This window comes from Fringilla coelebs (assembly GCF_963513975.1).
Source record: "Fringilla coelebs genome assembly, chromosome: 4".
Taxonomy (NCBI): Eukaryota; Metazoa; Chordata; class Aves; order Passeriformes; family Fringillidae; genus Fringilla; species Fringilla coelebs.
In genome coordinates, this window is record NC_140032.1 from 65,274,429 (window position 1) to 65,282,255 (window position 7,827).

Consider the following 7,827-nt stretch of genomic DNA (forward strand, 5'->3'; position numbering starts at 1 on the left):
GATTTGAATACAAAGGACACTGCCATTTCATTTCCTAGCTCAGAAAACCAACATTGGGTTCTGCAGCATTTTTATCATTTTTCTGTTGACTGACACTTGGAAACACCCACTTCATTCCCAGCAGCTTCACTCACTGAATCATTTCCAATTGAGTTGAAGAAAAGTGCAGTGAAAGTCCACAGATGAAAAATCTTATCTGACTACTGTGTGACTCCTTTTTCTTTTTTTTCTGTTCTTTTTTCATCCTTTTTAAAAAAAAAAATCATTCCCTGCACTTCTGTGTGGACTAGGAATGGGTTTTTTTAAATGAGAATATGCAGTCACTTTCTAGTAATAATTGTGACGTGTATAAGGTAATTTCAATGTTTGATTTCTCTACTTATAACAACTTTTAGTGCGCCAATCTACATGCAAAAATGTTCATACAGCTTTCATTGTCTAAAGTCATACTTAACATTAAACTGTAAGTGGAGTGGTTGGCGACAACAGATTTTTTTTAATAGCAAATGCAACATATGCCAAAGCCTCAACAAACACAATTATCCAAAGTTGTTAAATTCAGCGTTAATTTTCCATACTCTCAGTGCCAGAAATATGTTTCGATTTCTCTTGCCATGTTTGTGTATATACAGCATGGGAAAAATAAATGCATTCTCTTTTAAGAAGTAGAAGCAAATAGGATTCCTCAACAATTAAGAGACTGGAATCTATTTGTAAAACTGTTAATTTTGTACATCTATACAAGCATGTGGTGGATTGAGAGATGGCCAAATTCCAGCACACTAAAATTATTTATTCATTTTCTGCTGTGAGATAAGGATTAGGAGAAGGGCAAAAGTAGGCTCTAAACTTTAAAGGGTATAAATAAAGTTCCATTAAAAGAATTTAAAGAAGAATAATAAGAATCAGACTAAAACTTTAGAATACTTCTCCCCTATCTGCTCCTTTCTTTCCCATTGACAACATTAAGAGACAGAATCTGGTATTTTCAGTCAGTTTACCAATTCTAAAATAATCCTTCCTCAGTTCACCTAGAGAGAGGAGTCTCTCCTGCCATGCCATGGAGTTTTTTCAATAAGAAACAGTTCTCTCATGGTTTTAATTTTCATGAATGGCAGCTGCCTGGAAATCTGCAATCATTAAATCCCTCCCACAGTCTGGTGGTCTTCCCACAGCTACCGGACATGGGTCATCTCAACTCATCCTTAAAATTGCTTGGTTTTAATTGCTTGATCAAGCAATTTGAAAGATGAGCTGTTCTAGCATAGAAACAAAAGTTCTCTGCATTTATCTCTGGGAACAGAGGTTTTCTTCTTCTATCCCTGGGGCAAGGTTTCTCATCCCTCTCACCTTTCTATTCAAGCTTTTCATTGAATCACAGCTACTTCCACACCTGCTTGTTTCAGCACTGGTGCCTCTGTTCACAGCTGTGGTTAGAACCCTGCATCCCCCCAAAGCATTCCATGAGTCACAGGGAGAAAAAGAGTCTGATGTATCAATCATCTCTTCACCACAGCCTTACCAGAGAATTTCAGCCCAGGGTTAAGGCACCTCCTTCCATCTCAGATTTGACTCCTTCTTCACTGATCTCAGTGTCTCCATGTAATTCTCTTGTCCTTTTCTCTCACTTGGGAGGAGGGTGGAGGGAAGCTTCTCTCTCATGAAGAAAGCAGGAAGCAAGAGAGCTTTTAGAAGTTTTTCTTCTCTTAAATATAGTGATTTGTTGAGCTTTTCTATTTGGTTACTTGCCATATCAGTGCCAGCCAGTAATTGGCTCTGCCAAGTACACAGGAAGCTGTCATGTTCTCTAAGAAAGAATTACTTATATATCTGATGTTCTTTTTTTACTTTAACTAAAAACCAAACTATTTCAAACTACCAAAAAGCAGTAAAACTATAATCTTGACATTCTCTTTGTACATATAAGTGACACACACACACATATATATATACACAAAAACATTGCCAATAACACTTAAACTTAAAACTGAAAAAAGAGAAGAAGGTGATGGTCCTACTCTACTAGTGCAGCCTCACCTTGAGTACTGCAGCCAGTTATGGAATTATTAAAGGGATATTAGGTTGTTAGAGAGAATCACGAGGAGGAGCACAAGCATGGTGAAGGATCTGGAGGAGAAGCCTCAGGAGGAGTGGCAGAGCTTTGTGTTCAGCCTGGAGAAAAGGAAACTGAGGGGAGACCTCGTTGCAGACACAACATCCTCGTGAGGGGAAGAGAGGGAACAGACACTGATCTCTTCACTTTCATGACCAGGGACAGAATTTGAAGGAATGGCATTCAGCTGAGTCAGGGGATGTTTAGGCTGGATAGCAGGAAAAGTTCTTTACCCAGAGGGTGGTTGGACACTGGCACAGGCTCCCCAGACAAGTAGTCACAGACCTGACAGAGCTCAAGAAGCATCTGGACAATCCTCCAGGGTACATTGTGTCTTGGGGCATCTCACACTCAACAAGGAGTTAGACTCAATGATCCTTGCAGCTCAGCATTTTCTATGATTCTATATAAGCTATTTTAATAAGATGTTTTTAGAAACATGAATTCACAGATTTTAATGATTATAGTCTTTTATAACCATTTTCTGTATTCCATACCAACTCCAGAAGGCACATCACTGCTGATTTGACATAATATTGATTTTAATCTGAGTTTACTTCAGACTTTATAATAAAGTTGCAGAAATCGTTATAAATAATGATTAGTTTGAGTGTGCATTATTTGGGCTTTATGATCATTAAAGTTAATGGGACTTGGAATTATTTAATTCCTGTTATCTTGTTTATTCTAGATGTTTCTGTCCTCAGGCAGTCAAGACAAAGAGGTATTTTGGTCCTCAGAGGGCCTTGTTCCCATAAAAAGTAACCTGTCAATGGTGATATTGCAAACATGCACAAAGCACCAATCACCATGTCTGTGCCCACTTTTCAAAACCTAAAAGTAAACACAAAACCCATGTTTTCAGATCTGAAGACTGGCTTACATCTTTCCTCCTTCATATTGTCACCATGCTAGGATAATTCTCAGCAGGATTCCTCATGAGTGAAAACAGAGACAGCTTGTGGAGCCTTTCCTGTGGGGATTTCCCAATAAATGGTGTGGGACAGGTTGTACAACAGTCAGTATGGAAAGATAAAAAAAAAATTAAAAATAAAATAAAAAAAAAAGATACTTGCCATTTTCTTCTCAGGGAATTCAGAAGACTAGTAACTATGTTACCCTAAGCTTCAGACTAATCTACATGTTGAAGCCACAGAGATACTGCTTTATAGATTGCTTCTGCCAGAGGAAACCATCAGCAGCTGTGGAACAAGTCCACATTTCAGAACTGCAACATTTTTGACTAGGTGACAGTAAAAGAGATGAAATAAATCTGGTTTTGTAATAACTGATGTCCTCAACTTTCTCCACCGTAGTGACAAGTTTCTTGTGTGTTATAAAATAAAACTTTGCCAGACATTTCAAATATTCCTCTTTAAATAAACACGTACTCTTGTTCATCCAAGGTTAATTTAAAATGAGGAAAACACCATATAATAATAATAAAAAATACCTGAAAGTCACTTTGGTATGGCTTAATCCTAGCAATCAATTATATCTCAATACCTCTTAAAGGAAAAACATGTTCAGAGAAGCTGGAAAAGAATTGAAGCCTTTATACACAAATAGGCAAAATTGCCTATTATTAACCAGTCATTTATGTATCCATACACCTCAGCAAAATACATCCCATGTGAACTGAGCAAGATGAAGCAAAATATCACTGAAAAGAACACAAACCTAGTAGTGATGGTGCTCTGTACTTTTCCCTCTGAGAGCTACAAGAGAAACTTTCACTTTTTGGGTTTCAGTCTTGGATTTCACTCTTGTCACTCCAGTACACACCCTCTTCCCATACAATGTGTCTTCCCTCTTAACTGAAGCCATTTCTGGCATTTCAGTCTCTCTGAGATACCTGGGAGACATCCCCATACATTATAACAAAACACTCTTAATTGATTTTTAAGTCTTTCTTTTCCAAGATACAAAAGTTCCATCAGATGGATACGCCCTTGACTAAAGGAGCATTTTGATCTACTTCACTTTTTTTACTAGAGGTGCAAAAACTGAAGAATCTGAGTTTTCACTAAATGTAATAGTATTCATTCCTTGAGTCCTTGAGTTTTTAAGTCTCCCAACCGTCTCAATTTTTAAAAAACCTTAATTTTTTTTTTTTCAGCTGATGATGTCGAGCAGCATAAAGATGCTATGAAGAGTTCTGTGACATCTCTATTTGTGAGCAGACACTGGTCTCAATGAGTGTGGCCACAGATGCTCCTATGAAGTTTCCACACAAAAATCCAATTGCATGGCATTCTTCTGATTACAGATACTGCCATAATCAATATTATGGACATAGCTCATGTACTACAATAATCTGCCCTTCTAAGCCCTTTCCAGGTTAATAATTTCTTTTTTTGTTTTAGTATTGACAGCAGCATCTGACCAGAGAATATAGTGTCAGTTTACATGTAAATCCCAGGAAACTGTGGGGAATTTATCCCTATTACATTTCTCCCAAACATTTTATCTGCCTTTCCAATTAGTGTGTTGTTTTCATCACACAGGCACTAGGGCTTCTTCTATCAAGTATAAATATCCCAGAAGAAGTAGCAGATATTAATGGTATAGAAAAAAAAAAAAGAAAGTGAAATAATTTGCCATGTTTTAGAGTAGCATTAGAATGTATAATAGACTTTTTAACACAGAGTGAGACAGATTTAGAAATCTCTAGAATGACATCTGAAAAGGACTTAGAGAAGCTGGTAAAAACAAATGACAACTAATGTATCTTTCACATTGGCTGTGGCAGTGATTTAGTACATTGTCTGTGATGCTAAATATACATCATAAATCCCTCCAGCAGAAGCTTTATTATATTCATCCATCTCTACCCCATCAGACAATAATTTCTTCTTTCATAAGGCTTATTGTATAAAAAGGAACTCATTATATAAAATAAAATGTAGGCCACAGCCAGTGATCTTACATTAACCTAATGAGGATTTTATCTCAAGAAAGCATCTTGGACAGACCCTGTGGTCATGTTTTATAGTTAAATTCTATTTATTGAGTGACAGTGGGACTTTCTTGGAAGATAAAATGATACAGTGGTCTTTATAAACCTACATCAAGTGATCAGTTTTCTCCTTCAGTATAAGCTATTGTATACAGTTTATTAACAATTTGAATTGGAAGGAAAGCCCTTGACAGCTCGTATAGGAAAAGGACAAAAGGAGGCATCATTTTACTGACTGAGACTATAAGAAATAATAGAAAGATAAAAGAAAATAGAAAAGGGAAATTCATATCAGTGTGAAGAGGGTCTCCATTTTAGTCAGCTGACAATAGAAATTCAGACAATTCAAGCAATTTGGTGGCTTTGAAGCACCTAGTTCGCTGTTCAGCCCTCTGGTAATGACAATAAAGCACCATGGTGAGATCATGCTCACTGCCTGCATCTTCACATGACTTCAGGATTCAGCCTGAGAATAATTCAGAGAGTGAAGCACTGCACTGAGGATTAGTATAAAGAACATTACACATCTGAAAAAGGCAACTGTCCATCACAAGAGTAAAAGTCAGTGGGCAAGTTTCTAAGTGACCACGGGGCTACAGTTTCAGATGTGGTGTTTTGTTGGGTTTTTTAATAGTTATGGTGTTTGAATTAAGTTATTCAATCATTAAAAGTCACTGAAATTTTCCTCCACTTACAGAGATATTTATGAAACTGTTATGATAAACACTATGACTAAAAGAGGCAAAATTCCAGGTTTTGAGGAATTTGCAAGGCCAGCTTTAGCAAAAATGGAATTCCCTGTGAAAAGCTTCACAGCAGAGATAAACCACCATTTTCTAATGGGAAATATGAGGGTTTTACTCAGCTTTAGTGGTAGAAAAAATTTAGAATAGCTGTTAAAAGATCCTTGTTCCATGTAGAAGGTTTAGGAATGAAGAAATAAAAAAGTCTGTTCAACAGTTGGAGGGAATGAAAGTTTAGCAATTCTATGTTTCACTTATCCAATTAATAGTGTATTGTGATTTATCTTTTATAGCAGATATACAGCCACCCATTAAATCTAACATAGGCTTTGAATGCACTTTATAATTGTATAATTTATCAACACTTAGCTATTTGAATAATAAAGCCAGCTGATTGGTTTTAGCAGAACATCGATTATGTGTCACTGCCAACATCTCAGTTCTGAGAAATGTTGTCTTCTGCTTCAAAGCATTAGCATGTCTTTGATTTTATGATCATTTCTTTGGCAAGATCAATGAATCTGGGAAAGCCTACAAAATACTTAAGGGAAGTCCACCTTGCATCATTTTGCAAGACTTGATCATCAATGCAAAATAAGCTGCTTTCTGTGCCAGAGCAGCACACATTTCCTACGTGGTGGTGTATGGGCAGCCATCTCCACAAGGGTTTTCAGAATGATTTCTGTTGCTATTTCAGATGATGCTAAGTGTCTCTGTTTACTGTTGCCACAAAATTCTGTGGAATATCGTGCAACACTCCTCAAAAACTAGGACAAGAAGTGTGGTTTATGTGATTCCCACTGAGAACTAGAGGTGGAGATGTCAGACTTCTTTACATGATCCTTTACATCACAGAGGTCAGCTAAAAACCAGTGAGGTAATTCACATTTTTTGCATTATGTTTATTGAAGGAATATTTTTTATCATTCAGTCCTATGACCTGAGTGTTAGAGACCCCCAAACCTGCATGATTTTAATTTTCAGAGTAGCAGCTTGCATTTGCAGGACTTAAGGGAAATTCTCTAAGATTTGTACCAGAGTACCAGAGACTTCTCTTGCTGTTACCCACCACTGTTTAGGGACTGTAGCAGTGAAATCATGCAATGAACAGGAAGGAATTTGCCAGCCAAACCGAATTCAAAACTAATTACAACCACCTGCTACATGGAAACTTTGCTCATGTTCTAAGAGAGGTGAAAAAATCTGCTGTCTTTTTGAATGTAATCAGCAATAATGGGATTGTACTTGCTGCTGGCTTAGACTAATAAATTGACAAAAACAAGTTTTGGGGGATATTTTTTTTTAGAGAGAAAAATAAAACAAACACTGCTCACATAAGAGAGAAAAATCCTTAAAAAATCAATGCAATAAATTAAATTAATGCCAATGAAGCAAAGATTTTGCATCAGAAAAGGGAAAAAGAAAAAAAGGATAAAAGTTCAAAATAGAAGCATAAAAAATTTTAAAAATACCCTAACACAACTGGGCACAAGGAATTCTTTAAATCACTTAGCAAGCCTTTCATTTAAATATTAAATTCTGAGGGCCAAGCTTTTCAACTCATGCACTGGATGTCCATTCCAGTCTTTAGCTGCTACATGATTTCAAAGCTGTTAAAAGCATGTAGACATCTGTGTTGTCCTGCAGACAGGGGAATCTTGGCAGATTCCCAGAACAATTAGGAACAAAAAGTTTGGAGCAAGAAATAGGAGCATTGCAGCTAAATCCTTTTTGGTCCTGCCTCTTGCTGCACAACAAAACCAGGTAATTACTACCTGAAAGCAGAAAGTGGAAGAATGCTAAACAAAGCGTGCCTGATTTGGGTTCAGCGAGCAGGCTGCAGGGTTTGTCAGCTGTCGGTGGGACGGCCAAGCTGCACCAAACAAATCCATCCTGGTTTGCAAGGTAATGCCCCCCCTGCCACTTACTCAGTGGGAGCCCTCTCTGCATGACTGAAGCTGTCTCCTAAGCCCACAGTGTAAGTGACCCTGAAAAAAGCTCCACAAAAAGAT